Raw genomic sequence first — 16,606 nt, forward strand, 5'->3', positions numbered from 1 at the left:
ATTGTGTCCAAATTAAGAAAGAATCATGCAGTAAGTGCTTGCATTACTTCATTGTTCTTCAGCACCATGCATGACATAGCTTTGCTAGTCCTGTGTTCTTTCAAAGAAAAAAAAAAAAAGAAAAAAAGGAGAAAGGAACATTTTAAAATGCTAATCCATGCCTATTTGATGTCTCATTTTAAGATGTATGTATTTTACTACTTTATGTTTCAGAGAGGCTTGAAGTTAAATAGTAATTTTAGCCATTATGTATATTATATAAATAGTTCACTTGCAAAAATTAGAGAAACAAAATGAGTTGAAAATTTGGCAGGACCACACAATCTATTTAAAATAAGAAAAGGGAACACAACACACAATCAAATAACATGAAATTTCATCTGTGTGTTCTCTAGCTTGAGAAGATCTTGCCAAATTCCAAATCGAGTTCTGAGTAACTATAAACATATTCTAGCTCAGTTGGAGTAAGATGTATTTTGTGGCACTGCTCAAATCTTAGCAGCTAGTAAAGTCTTGAGGTTATATAGAAGAATTGTTTAGAAAGAAACTTAATAGAAAAATATTCTTAAATTATACAGTCTCAGACTCTGTTTTTATAAGGATTCAACATTAGAAGGAAAGACTAAATGACACAATTGTATATAGCTACATAGAGAGTACATACTTGTACCTGCCATGATCACAACCATGAAAAATTACTGCTCTGAGACATGTGCATGACAGGAAAACACATATTAAAAAAAAAAAACAAAAAAAAACAAAAAACAAAAGACTAGAGAAGAAATGATAGGTAAAAACCAGTAATATCTCCAAGCTAACTGGAGCTGCTGCTCATTCAAGCAAATACTCATCACTGTCCAAAGTGAGACATCCTAAACCATAAAAAAAATTCTATAGGAAATATGATCATTACCTATACTGGGTGTTTGTTTTCCATAATTTAGCAATTCAACTTGAATTTTCAAACAAAGCTAAAAATTCACACAGTAAAATTAACCCAGAAATAAATTTTTGAAACTTTATATGAAATTCTGCTACATATTTGAGGAAAACAAAAAAAAGCAAGAGAGACTTTTTGCTAGATTCACTCTCTCTGGAAATTTCTTTTTTATCACAGATTTGTTCTCAAATACATAATACTTCACTATGTACACAATTCAAAGTTTATATAAACATCCATTTTTTGCTAGAGAAAGTTTTAATTTCTTATCCATATGAGAAACCTGGTCTTATGGAAGGTGTCCCTGGCCATGGCAGGAGAGTTGGAACTGGATGATTTTTAAGGCCCCTTCCAACCCAAACCATTCTCAGATCTGAGGAAACTCACAACCTGCTCCATGCCCCATTCTGCCTGATCAATGCTTTCCAATTTATAGTGCTTGCATGGCCAATGTCCTGAAATCACCTTGATTTTTAATGTCTCCAGTTAGAACTTTGCTGCTGAGATTGATTGTGCAAAAAAATTTATAATGGTAAACAGTACTCCATCATCCAAAATTTGGGAACTAATATCTTAGAGCATAAAGCCAATCTTTGCTTCTTTTAATTCTTTAATATATACATTATTAGTTATACCTGCTCCAGAGCAGTTTCCATGGTTGCTGCCAGTCCTAATTATTTAAAAAACATCCTGGAAACTCTTGCATGATGTGAAAAGCCTTTTCACACAAATTTAGGTAGAGACTAGGACTCATAGAGGGCTCAAATGGCACTCAATTAAATCTGGTTTCCTCATGAGAGGTATATGCTCAGCCTTCCATACCTCTCCTTCACTTTAAAGATAGGAGGCTAAAATTAAGTCAAAGGAATAGGCAAAAGGTGTCTCGTTAGTATTTACTCCCAGATTGCCCTTTTGTTTCCACTTTCAACCCCATTTACTGTAACAGAAAGCAAAAGACTTAGGGGACAGTCCAAAAATTAAAAAAAAAAAAAAAAAATCAGTTTCTCATGTATTCTGTGTCCTTCTCATCACTTCTTTATGTAGACCTTATGTGAATTTTCATATATTTGACTTCTGACTGTATGCATTGAATGAGAAAAATGAAAGAGGAATGATGAAGTCTTCACTTCACTTTACTTCCTCAGTACAATCTTGGTGAAGACAAGATGTGGTACTTCTAAAGTAATCACATAAAAGCAACGAGTTTTAAATTCTTGTTTATTAAATCTCTCTCTCTCTTTAGGTACCTATATATATATCATATGAAGACTAACTATATCTGCATTCTGTTGTCCTGGCAACATCTGGGTGACTGCTGAAACACCAGACACAAATGGTTCACAAATACCAAGGAATACTGTCCAGTTTCTGTGTACTGCTATTATCATGCCCATTTACATATCAGAAGAATGAAAAAATTATAGATGTGCTATTATAACTGAAATTATTTTTAGTAAACATACACATCATGCTACAAATCAAATCTGAGAGCTACTGGGAGAGCTGATGCAGCATTCTCTGGAAGGAATGGCAGTATCAGCTACCCATTTTCCTTCATCCTTCTGATAGGCTCCATCAGGGGCATGGGCCAGTGCCACCATTAATCCCTTGTACTGTGCTGTAGGTTCAACATTTGCAGCAAGTATCACTGAACAAAGGAGCCTATAAAACAGACACTGACTTCAGAGCCAGATGTAACAATGATGTCTTCAATGCCAGCTCCTCCTGGTAAATAGAGAGGCAACTTGAAAAGCAGACAACACTTCACTTACCTCTCCAATAATGTTGCATTGTGGTAAATATCTCAAAATAAAAAGCCTTTTATAAAGAACAACAACAAAAAATCTTCAGTACTCTAGAAAACAGTGGCACAGCAGTTACCAGGAAAATGAATACTACATTGTGATATTTTATAGGCTTTGAAATCACAATTTTAACCTTTGCCAAGGCTGAACAAAGGAGATAGGTAAAGGTGATTTCTACAGACTGCATTTTTACTTTTCCAGGCTAAATTCAGGACTTCAGATCCCCAAGCTGTTGCACATATTCCTCAAATTTTGTTAATCACTTATTTTGCAATACAGGTTTTACTTTCCCAAGCAAAAAAGGAATTACTCTTAAAGAAAAAAAAAGTCACTCTTTTGAGTGACAAAGATATAACTACTTTCATCACTACTGTGTTTGATCTAGTACAGTAGTTATTGATCTTGGTAACCATTGTGAAACAAAGAACATGTTGTCTAATCTTCTGATCACTATAAAATACTACTGTGGCCATCCTTAGTTTTAGATTTCACAAACAAATTAAGAAAAAAATCATTTAGATAGCTGCCAGCTAACTGATACTTTTGAAATTTTAGATGTTGTTAGTAAAAACTGGATTTATTCAGAATCTGAGTGTCTTTGTAGTTAGCTGCATAATTTATTAATAAATGGGAATACAGCTTCAAGAGTGTATTAATATATTCATTAATCTCATAAAAAGCATTATTTGGTGTCTTTTTTTTCTTAGAATAGCATTAAGATTATTCCTGCAGTTAAACACTAGAAGTTATGTTTTAAAAGTTGGTGAAAAGAAGCAGGACTGAACACATAATATTTTAATCGTGCATAGGTATATTAAGGAACATTTTAAAATTTTGCAATTGTGGATTTATAAGTATATAAAAGATTCAAAAAAACCCATGTAGATTCTCAGCTCCTAGTTAGCATATCACCAGCTAAGTATTTCCAGTGAATGTCTCTTCAGACCTTTCCTACAACCTTTCACCCTCATTAAAGACCAAGATTTTAACAGACCTAAGAAAATCCTGAACATCTACTATATGTTGCTGTTTCATGAATTTTTTGCAGATTTCTCTCACAGACCAGAGAATGAAAAATGACACCATAGAGAATATTACAAAAGTACACAGTATACTAAAATATAGATTATTTTACTCCTCTGTAGGATTCTTCTGAACCTGCTTTTTCCCTCTTTGTTATTGACAGTAAAACATATGCTAGATCAGTCCATAAAGGAAGTGCAGATTGTCTGTGTGTGTTGCAGAATAGGAAAATCTGAAAATGTGGGACCAATTGTGCCTTTTTTCCCAGCCTACACACAAAGCACACACTGCAAACAGAAAGCTCCAAGAAGCTGAGCTCATAGTATTGAATGGTGAATTGTGATATCAAAACTCAGGGTCTGCTTCTTTAATCTTCCCCTTTGCAACACTAGTGAAAAATTTGTACATGAATAACAAAAAAAAATTACAAGAGCAAACAAACCATTATGTATCTTGTCGAATAATAAAGACCAAATATTGGAGGGATGTTAAGCCACATCAGAAGCAGCACCAGGCCAGGAACCACAGCAGTATTTCTACACCTAGCTGCTGTCTAGAAACTTAACTCAATCCTTTCACTGAGAATGAGGTGCCTAAAATAATCTACAACTCAAAATTTCAGCACCTGAGTTTACATTTCTCCTGTGCCACCTCTCTGATCTGCATCTCATGAAATGGAATGAAACTGACCAGTCTCAAACTGCCTTGGACCAGAATGTTGATAAAATAATGCAGCTTTTATTCCCTTCCATTTTTTCTTCCTTTTCATACTTCAGCACAAATAATTATTAGATGTCCAAGTTGTGGCTTTAATTATGTATATGGGAGTGCAACTGATTTAACACAAATTTTGCACAGCTTAAAAGAGTAAATAACACAAATTCTGGTACTGTATAACCTGCAAGAAAGTCCTGCTAGCCCTGCAATGCTAGGTGTAACATATAAAGTTGATACCCTGCCCCAATTGCTTGCTAAATGTACTACAAATGTTTCAGCAGATTGAAGGAGAAAATTTATTTGTTTAGCAGTGCACAATTCTCATTAATTACATTTTCAGAACAAAATCATATCCTGAGGTTTCCTTTTAGAGAGTTTTTATATTTCCAGCCTTTATGCAGTATTTTAATAATCCAGTATTGTCTTATGCAGGAAAATAATATGTGTCTCCCAGATTCACTTCATAATACCTGCTTTCTACAAATCAAGTAGTGCAAAATTAATTGTATTTAGCATAATGAGTTTACCCTTCTACAGCTTTGAGAAACATCTAGTGTGATGGAGGAAAGTTTCAGTTCTTCCTGTATCACATTGAAAACTCATAATCTAATATATAGGGTGGGAGAAAATTAAATGTATTGCAGGATGTACTACTGCTGCCTCATCCCCAGTTTTTGCAATTACATTTCAGGGCAAAATGTGAATAGCCCCCCAAAGAAGCTGCATTATTGGAGAGAAGACTAAGCAGCAGGACTGTTTTATAAAACTTCATGGAAAAGCATGAAACAGAGATTTTATTGAAGGATTTTTTTATTGTATCTTATAGAGTATTTGATGAAATATATTTGCAAATTTTATAATGGTGTGATACAATTATTCAGACTGCATTCATAACTGAAAAAAGTAGTCAGATGTAATCAAAACAAGCCACTTCATACCAGTACTGTAGCAATGGATAAGAGCTTCATATGAAAACTTGAGGGAGATGATTTTCTGGCAAGGTAGAGAACTCACTTTTTTATTATGGTATAAAAAATGTTGTATTTGGCCTTGATTAAGCAGAGGGTAAGATCAGATGACCTCCAGAAATCCCTTTCAATCTCAACTGTTTTTTGATTCTGTGTGAAATGCTGAAGTGTTTGAGTTAAATTTTGTGAGGCATAGTTTTAATCCCTCTAGGAATTGCACATGTAAGTCAGAGAAACAGTAGGTATTGGTTTCTTGCACCTGGCTTGGCTGCTTCATTACTGCATTTCTGAATGGGGACAGTCAGAATGTAGATGTCTATAAGCTTTTCTTTTCTTTCAGCTGCCAGAAAAAAAAATGTTACAGCACAAACAATATGTTTAATTTAGCATAATTTTTTTTCTCCTAGTGTAAAAAGCCACAAATTTGGTTCTTTATGACTCATTCCCACCACATACATTTTTCACTTTGGCTGAGAAGGCAAATATTCAATTATTCATGCAACTCTCTTTAGAACACACTGCATCTATGACAGTGCTGGAAAGCCAAATATTATACTTAAAAATGGTGTCTTGGCTGCCTAAACTAATATCCCTGTACATGATTGTTATCATGGCCTGTCACAAAACTGCAATGTGTTGTGTGTTAAAATGCAAGTTCTGTGACCATCAGGTACTTTTTTCCAGGGTTTGCTTGTCTGTGTATATAAATGCTGTCTCTGTTCCATTCTCTAACTGAAGCAGGAATTCTGGGTGATACTTCTATATCTCTTTTTAGGTAACCAGTTTCTTTTTGATTCCTGTAAGCCTAAAATAAACTATCACTAAAGCAATAGAGTTTCCCACTTGAGTCGAGTAGATTTGCACTGAACAGCTGATAAAGATCATATCTGGTATCAAAATACATGGTACAGGGAGACAGACATTGTCTTCCAACCATTATGAGGTGAGACATGCAAATTTTTGTGGCAGAGCTGTTGATAACCCGTAAGCTGCTGCCATGAATTTAAAATGAAAAATTCCCCACTCAGATCTGAGCAGAAAAACAAGGTGGAGCACGTGAAGATAATGCACACAAAACACAGGCTACAGGCATAATACACACAAAATAATTTAAAGTAGAGGGTAGCAACCAAGCATTAATAATAGATATGGAAATATATCACTGTGTGGAAGAATATAATACTGTTTGTAAAACTATGTTTGACTTTATATTCATTTAAAGGTAAGTTATGAATTGGAAAATTCTGAACCAAAGGCTTAAGAATGACATAAGAATCAATCTCTGAAAACAAGCAAAAACAAAACATTGACCGAAACCAACCGAGCATTTTTTCCCATGAAATACATCTGTGTAGAAGAAATCATAAAATATGGATCTATGCTTCTACATAATCCAGAACATGTACATTAATACATGAATGTCAGCACTCCTAACTAGAAATTGCCCATTAGGGAAACCACTACCTATTGCATTGATTCAGTGTCATTACTTCCCTTTTGAAAATTCTTACTTTGCAACAATGTAGATCATGCATCTTTATCTGAAAAGGAATATGAAGCCCACCCTGGACAAAGACAAACCTTCTACAGGCTTTAGCTGAGACTAATGTGTGAATTAAGATATGCACACCTCCAAACACAAAAGAATGCATATCCTATAAACAAATTTTTAACCTAGAGGACCTCATTACAGTTAATGCTAAAAAATATATGTATTGTTTCCCTATTTTTTTTTTTCCCCTGAGATCCCTTCCTTAACTAAGCAATCCTACAAGATGATGCTGAGCCAGGAAAGGCTCCTGAATATATCTTAGATTACCATAATTATACACAGCGAGTGGCTGTGTGGTACTTAGTTCCCAGCAGGGGTTAAACCACGAAAATATTTATACACAATATAATAATAACAGCAGCAGAAGGCAGTGGTGTAAATTTGAGATGCTTTTCCATTTTTTTTACATGAAATTTACAATACACTTAACAATGAGATAAACAGCAAATATAAATACCTCCCAAAGTGTGCTCCTGGCAACAAAAAGTGTTTATTCACATGAAAGCTGTCTAGAAGCTGAAGTCTTGCCAATAATTTTAATCTTATCTCTCACATATGGCAAATTATAATATTTTTCATAATTTGTAATATAGCTTAAATGAAGCTTAAGGAAAATACTTTAAGATAGATAAAAAGAATAATAGTTGTCATAAAATTCTTCAGTTTTTTCAGACTGCAGCTGATATACTCAAATATGCATCTCTCCTGTCAGAACTGTCATTCAAAAGTTGTGTCACAGAAGCTCTTAGGTCTCAAAATTTCATCATTTTGATTGGCTTTCCAGAAGAAAGCTGATTAAACAGCTTACACTTCTGTGAATTCTGAGAAAGCAATTGTCTTTTCTCACTATCAGCATGCTGCCTAGATAATGCAAATAATTAAATTACATGTACTGACAATAGTCCAGATATTCACAGCAGAGATGCTCTTAGACCTGTAATTACATCTTTTAGTTTGAATTCGCATTAAAATCTCCCTCATAGAAAAAGTTTTAAGGAATCCAATAATTAAATAGACGGTTTTCTGAATTTTGAAAATCTACAGTGAATGTAATGAATTTTTAATCCACTGAACATTTCAGATAAGTCTAAAATGCATGTTATCTGTTAATGTTTATTTTACTTGGAGAGAGTGGCATTCTTATTTCACATCATTATCTTCACAGATATTACTGAATAATAAAATCATGTTTTGCTATTCATTTCTATTTTCATGGTGCATTATCTCGTGGGAGCAAAAACCTAAATAATATATATGCAATGGATTTTGAGAAAGCATTCTAAAAGGTTTTGTTACATTGTGAAGAAACAGCAGAAGAATTTTTTTTTTTTTTTACTTTTATGGATATGAATGCTCACAATCTAAATTGTCTAGAAGTATATATAATAAAGGACCAAAAGAGAAATTAAAAAATAGATCCCTTATTATTAACCAGCTATCTTACTTTTAATACTTGTAAAACATGTTAGATACATTCAGAAGTAAGAACATATTTTTATTTCAAAGGGAAAAGGAATCCATGCAAACTTGTCAGGTAAGAGCTCATTACCTGTTAAAGAAATGTTTAATTTCTTTATAGTAATTTAAATACCCTCAGTAGCTTGAACATACCATTGCTGTAGTTTCCCCATATTTCAAATAGAACTCCTATTCTGGATTGCATTGCAAGAGGACCTTTCATTTACAAAATACTGCAGCAAATATAAATTAATTAAAAGGTGTCATAGATTGAGTAAAATAGAGTTATCTGACAAAAAACTATGCATTTTTATAAAGTGCTAATATTACTTAGACTTTGACAGTGGAAATATTTTTCCAGAAGTTCTCTAGTGGTCTACTTAGAATTTTAATTCCATTAAGATGCATTATTTTATTATCTGGATTTTTAACTACTTTGTTAAAGCACAAGTGAGAACTCAATCATTGTGAAGGCTCAGTCTACAGCAAGCACAGTAGAGTCTTGGGAAGAGGTATTTGGCTGTTGAAGAAGTTATCTGAAATAAAAAGGGAAACTAAATGCAGCTGGAATCTCAAATTTTCATTTCAAATAAAATGTAAATTGGGTACAGTAAAAGAAGGGGAAAGAATGTCACTTTAAATCAGAATCTATAAATGCAGTGTTCATATTTCCAGCAAAATGGCATTTAAAAATACAAGTCAAATTGAAACATTTTCCTTTGATAAAGTCAATTATATTCTGTTGATGATATAGATGTCCTTTGCTTCAACGCTAAAATGATATTAAGTCCTCAAAATGTTCCATTCCAAATTTATCTTTTCATTTCTCTGAACAGCTCTTCTGTAATGTTGCCACAGTCTACAAAAACAATATCTACACAAAAGTAATGCTCTACTGGTTACATGAGCATTCAGAAAGAAATGCATTACCTATCACATCTTCATTTGTAGGTCTCACAACTTACTAGTAATATTTGTTCTTCAATTTGTTTCTGAAAAGGCTGCTGTTAGTAACCTTGTCCCTGCTAATTTTTAGAGCTGTTATATATATGTGGAAGTAATCTAAAACATTCACTGGTACAGGAAATTTATGTATTTCTATATTTGATGCATGAAGTACAGATACATTTCTGTGCTGCCTATATTTCTGTTACATTTAAATAATGATCATTGTCCCAAATCAGAGTCTCTTCTATGGTTTTCCACAAGAAAAAGTTCTAGCCAGGGACAAAAAGAAATAGAAACAATTTCTAACACATAATTATGTTATATATTCATAATAAAATTAGCCTATATTCCCTATCCTGCCAGATTTAGTAAGAGTTTTATTTATCAAACGGTAATTAACAATGACAGTAGTCCCTCATTCTTTTATATATGTTCTATCTGAGCAGAGGCTTTAACCAAAATCAGACACTAATTATTCTCTTAATTCTGTAAATAACCAGATAACTGTGACAAGATGCATTTTAACAATAGTCAAGGTTTTAAAATATTCTAAAATTATTGGAATATTCTTTTCAATAACTGAAGGTAAGCCAGTATTCCTTTATGATGAAAGAAAATGAGTAGTGCACAAAAACAAAAATACCAATCTTTATCTGCAAATGATCTGCACTTTTATGGTACCATTATGAAACAGTAATTTCATAATTAATACTTAATTTTCATGAAGAATTAGTTTAAATAAATTATTGATGGCCTCCTAAAGAAAATAGTCAATTTAAACAAAAGAGAGTCTGTTAATTAAGTTGATTGCTCTCAATAAAAACAACAGTGATATTTTAATTATATTTTCAGTTACTGTGTTCAGACAACATGACAAATCTGTTAGTTTTTGATGAAACTTTTAGAATTAGTTGTTTTCATGATGGTAATAGTCATGTCCCTGCTGATGGAACTCTGCTTTTAGATCATAATGAAATACATGAATGTAGGTTTATAGAATGTTACATGTGCTGACAAGTATTAGTTGAGCTTTTTACTTGTTAATATTGCTACCCTTGGAAATTCTAAGGCTTATAGAATGATGCCCATGAGCTATGCATTATGGAAACATGAATTTAAAAAAAAAAATTGTAAAATCAATGTTCCCAGGTTATGTAGTGGGGGCTGGAAAAAATCCTGATCTCATGAAGTCAATGGTAACATTCCTACCAATTTTATTCTCCTGAGTCCAATGACCCATTTTAAAATTTCCACTAATGCCAGTTGAAAGTTGTCTGTGTTGCTCTTTGAAATACTTTGTCTCTTTCAACATGACTGACATTTTTAAAGATTAAAACACTTGTAAAATACAATCATAAGTAGAATTATCACCACTAAAGGGGAAATAAATTTATATCATTGTGTAGGTCTTTTAATTGAGAAAATTAAAATCTGAGAAAATTATAAGAGGTAAGGCTAGATGTTTGCATAAAATTTGGCTAAGCTATTGAAGATTTAATTCCATATATGTACAATGCTGCCTATCACTCACTTCCTAAAATAAAGCACTTCATGCATTTAACATCTGAATTCTTCAAAGGCTTAAACAGATTTAAATAATGATTCAGTACAAATTATCATTTGTGGTCTCATACACTAAGAACAAAGGGTAGAAATGCAGAATTCCTTCATTAGTAACTAAATGTCTACTGTAAAGGTCTCATGGAGAAAGTGAGCTCTAAACAGCTGTTTTACATTTTTAATGTATTTGTCTGGAACGAATTGCCTGTCTTTATTCAGTCTGTACAATACACATGAATTACAACAACATTGTCAAGATGTATTGGAGGAGGACAAATCAAAATGTAGAGAACAGATATATCCCAAATATGGTCATAATTATTCCATAAATTACTAGAAGGCATGTCAACAGCACTATGAATAGTATTGACTTTCATTCCCAAGTTACAAAATGTAGTACATTTTCTGAATTATTTATTTGGAAGAACAAAGTATCTGTTTCCAAACAAAATGTAAGGAAACTGTTTGAAGCATTGTATTGAGTTTGTGTGGCCAGATTTTGGTAGCAGGAGGCTGGAGGGATGGTTTCTATGAGATGCTGCTAAAAGCATTCCCCATGTCCTAGAGAGCCAATGCCACCCAGCTCCAAGACAGACCCACTGTCCCAAGGCCAAATCCATCAGTGATGGTGACAGCACCTCAGGGATACCAGAGCTAAGAACGGGGGCAAAAAGCTGTTCACTTGCAGGGGGAGACATGAGATGAGAATATGTGAGAGCAACAACCCTGCAGACACCAGAGTCAGTGCAGAAGAAGGGACAGGAGGTGCTCCAGGCACCAGAGCTGAGATTCCCCTGCAGCCCATGGTGAGGCAGCTGTGGCCCTGCAGCCCCTGGAGGAGCACAGGGATGCAGAGATCACCTGCAGCCAATGGAGGAGCACAGGGATGCAGAGACTCCCATGAGGGATCACAGGGATGCAGAGATCACCTGCAGCCCCGGGAGGAGCACAGGGATGCAGAGATCAGCTGCAGCCCAAGGAGGATGCCCAAAGGAGGCTGTGATCCTGTGGGAGGTCCATGCTGAAGCAGGTTCACTGGCAGGACTTGACCCCCTGTGGAGAAGAATTGTCCCCCATGGGAGGGATCCCTGTTTGAGCAGAGGAAGAGTGTGAGGAGGGAAGGAGTGGCAGAGACAGCGTGTGATGAACTGACTGTACCCCCATTCCCTGTTCCCCCTGTGCCCCTGCAGGGAAGGAGGTAAAGAAAATCATGAGTGAAATTGAGCCTGCAGATAAGGGAGGAACGATAAGATGGTGTTTTAAGATTTGGGTTTATTTCTTGTTTTCCTACTCTATTTGATAACTAATAAATTAAACTCATTTCTTCAATTGAGTCTGTTTTGCCTGTGACAGTAACTGATGAGAGATCTCTCCCTGTTCTTTTTACAAGCCAGGAGCCTTTTGTTATATTTTCCTTCCCTTGGCTGAGGAGGTGAGGGATAGAGCAGCTTTGGTGGGCACCTGGCACCCAGCCAGGGTCAATGCACCACAAATATATAAAGACCATAAGTACATAAATCCAAACTAGCTACATCTCAATCTTTTTAGATTTTTAATCAGCCAATTATGGGACACATTGAGACTCTTTGTATGGAACAAATATACTTTGTGGATTACTGAACTCCATAAAGCCATTGAAATCTAGCATTTAGAAATAAAGGTCAAAACCTGTAAGTTCCAGATGGAATAATATTCTGTAACCTGAAATCTCCATCTGTAGAAGATTACTGCCAATGTTCAAAGAATACTGAGATTTTGCATTTTAAAAGAATAACAATCTGGGAAAAAAAATGGAAGAATGGCAGCTAAAAGAGCCAATACATTACATTTTACATATAATTATTTTAACACCTTTCTGTTTGATCACAAAAAATATTTAATCTGGAGAGTGTTTCTTACCTTTTCACGGTCTCTGCTGATAAAAAAAAAAAAACAACATCTCTTTGCATAGCAAAAGTGAATATATTTACTTGAGGACAAAACAAACAGCAGGAATAATATTGTTGGAATAGTTTTGGAATCACATAAAAATAATGTAGACATAATCATTACCACAGCTTGTGCAGCCTTAATATTGGAAAGCAAAGACATGGAAATTACACAAGTAAGGCAAACCATGTTGACTCCACAGTTTCTGGTAGTGAAAGTATACAATCCAAGGCTGATTTTTTCTTCAGTAGCTCATATTTTAAGCAGTAAAGAGGAATTTTTGAAGATTAATTTTCTTCAAGTTAAACCAGACCAACTTCAAGTGAATTTAATCCTTTTGACAATGTTTTGCAATGTTTGGTATAGTGGTTTTCAATAATGGAATTACAAAACCTGAGGAGATTTGAATTTAAGGAACCCTTTGAAAGTGAACACAGGTATGACAATTTATCTCATTATTCTCAGAGTCTCAAACTCTTCAGAAAATGGAATAACTAGGAAAAAAAATCCAGGCATACAATTAATATTTCTTACTCAAAAATAAACAGAGGAAGAGAATTATCCTTAGAATTTATAAACAGCCACAAACACAATAATTTATTCTTATGTTAACATCTGTGCTGAAAACGCCTTCAGAATGGCCAAATTCATTCAGTTTTGCAGTCTGATAAAATTATTGCTGATTCATTTCTTTCTGATGTTCCATTTACACAAAACATCCAGAAAGCTGCTCTTACTGGCCAGCCGACAATATTCTTCCCCTCAGTCCACAGACTGGACTGCTCCCATCCAACATTTCAACAATTGACAGTCCCTAGAAATCTGCAGGGAAAAAAAATTGAGGCAATAATTTTTCATTGGAAAAATTTATTTTTTATATATCACACAACTTACCTTAATATATATATATATATATATATATAAATTCCTTCATATGTAGCCTGAGAGACCAAACCAAGATCAGGTTTCTTCTTTATTCCATGATGTATACATACCAAGAGATTTTCAGTGCCTGTTCAGACAAGCTTTCAATTTGAATAAGCAAGGAAGACAAATGGAGGAAAAAATTAAATATTAATATCTCTAGTTTGAGTTGGAGAACTGTGTCAGAGAAAAAGCAACTGACTTCCAGGGATTCAAATAAAGAGCAGAGCCAGGATCCAAATGTAGAATTTCTGCAATAGTGCACCATCTCAATTTGAACATTTTCTTTCTTCTGTGCCTGGTAGGATTTCACATTTGATACTTTTTAAACCAAATCTGGTTCGCAGTCCTGACTACAGCAACCACAGTTTTGCTTGTTGAGACCAGAATAACCATCCTCCATTTATTCTGGAACCTGAAACTCTTGTTCCAACCTCTTCCCCACAGAAGAAATGCCAAAAGAAAAGAATGTTTTAATAATGTATGGATAACCACAAAAGCAAAGCTAGAGTAATTTTATGTGAAACTTGATCTTATGAAAGAAAATCTGTATATTTTAGTTAGCTTATTCACTCTTTTAAAAAGTATAACTGCAGCACTGAAGTAAGTAAATAAGAGAATACCTTCCTATTTTTCAGAATCAGAGACAGCGTATTAGGTGCCTTACTAAATTCTTTGATCACAAGTAGACTGTTTTCTTTCAGTAAATCACTAAATGTAACCAGATGCCCCATCCCACACTGCTTGCTGCCTTCAAGGTAGAGTTTCAGGTGCCTTCTTGCTGCTCACAGAAGTCATGCACAGAAGCAGCATGGTATAAAGCATGCATGGAATGGGCAGCTCAACAGGGAGGCTCCATGGGATGTTGGACATTTCCAGGCAAAGAAAATACAGGACAAAATTACTGGGGTTTGTGACTTTGCATTAAGGCATTGGTGTCAGCCTAATTCAGCCATCTCAGTCTTTTCTTGGCTTGCAAGCATGAGAAATATTTCTTAGGATCACCTCATGGATGCATGAAATGAATCCTCCATGTAAATGTTTACAGAGCTGGTCCTCAAAACAGTTAATTAGAGGAACAGCATTGTATACATCTTAGACTAATCCTGATGTGGAGAGGTAAAAATGGACAATTTTTCCTTGAAATTGCTAGGACACATTCACTTACAGGTTAAATGGACCTGGGATAGGATGTGTCTGGAACTCATGCTTAGGCTGCTTAGTGAGCACTGATCAGCTGAAAAATAGCAGTGATTTCTGTCACGTGGAAGGTAAAAACACATCTTGGCATTTTCAGTGTAGTATGCTCCTGCATGATAGGTAACATAGACTGTCATGCATCATGTAAATGATGTATAGGCTGCGAGCTGGCCCCTTCCTCAATGGCAAATTTCCATCTAAGAATTTAGCATATGTTGAATAAGGAAGGTTACAGTAAACCTTTTGTTGCTCAGCTGTAATGTTCTAATTTACCTACCAAAAATATCATTATAACTGGACTGGCACAAGTATGTTTTATTCTCACAATGCTTACTAATATAGAACATTGTCATATGCTCTGAAAAACTGCTTGCAATGCACTCCTTGCTTGTTTATAAATAACCAATTTAGATCTTTTAAATCAAATAAAGGCAACTTCTTTTTTATAAAAAGTCTTATTTTTGATGCATGCAAATGGCTGGATTTATAAAGGCAGGGTAAATGCTATGCATGCAGAATATTATTCTTTTGCAAACACTTTCAGTAATTATGCATAACTATTTTCTTTCGTTTTTCATAAGTTGTAGCAGGATGAATGCAGCAAATTATAAGGTTATTTTAATCATCTCTTAAATGCAAATTGAGTAGAGAAATCGAGTCAGCTGTAAAGGCAGTTATCAGAAATTATACTCTCCTGTTAAAAATATGTGTTAGATTCTTTCATTTCACCAAATAACTTCCTTACAGGTTTTCCCCCTTATAGTATAAGCCAAAAGGCAGCTATTTGAAGGGATTGATCTAAAAAGCTTACAGTCCACAAACCTTCATTATGAATTGCACACACACTTATAATCCACCTTTTAACCTTTACTTCCTGCCCCTGCCCTAGCCTCAGGCTCTAAAAAGTTATTTGCCATGCAAATCCTTACATTTTCCAAATTAGCTTTCCAGTAACTTATCATAATTTGTTGACAGGGTTTCCTGTCTTCACTTCACAAAGGCCAGTGCAGTTATGCAGTCAATGTCCAGTAATGATAGTGAACATCCATAGGTGTTAATTCTAGAACATCCAAAATCATCTGTGTCTGTGTTTAATTAATTTTAAATGGTTACTTAAAATGAACTTTCTTAACTTCTTAAGCTCACATATTTAAAAGGATGCTTTAAAAAAATCAGGAAAATGAAGAATTAAAACATTAATTTCTAAAAGTTAGCTCTATATCTTAGTTCAAGATCTACTAGGCATAGTAGAAAAGTGCTACACTCACTTTTGATTTTTAAAGAATTTATAAAGAAACAGCAGATACAGATATCATAGGTATGTGTCTCTTCCATGTGCCCTCTGCAATCCAGTCAAATAGTTTCTAGTGTGCATATTACATGCTGTCATGCTGGGAGCCTGTTCTACTAATGTTTCAATATTTCCTTAACACAGCTAGCTGCATGAACTGCAGTGGGCTACTCACATATTTTAAATTGTAAAAGGTATAGACCTGGGAATAGAAAGGGATTCAGACTTCACCTCAGCCTCCTTTAAACTCTGAAGTATCACTGAGTGGGCAAATACATGCCAACTAAACTG

Source organism: Erithacus rubecula (genome assembly GCF_903797595.1).
Source record: "Erithacus rubecula genome assembly, chromosome: 3".
Taxonomy (NCBI): Eukaryota; Metazoa; Chordata; class Aves; order Passeriformes; family Muscicapidae; genus Erithacus; species Erithacus rubecula.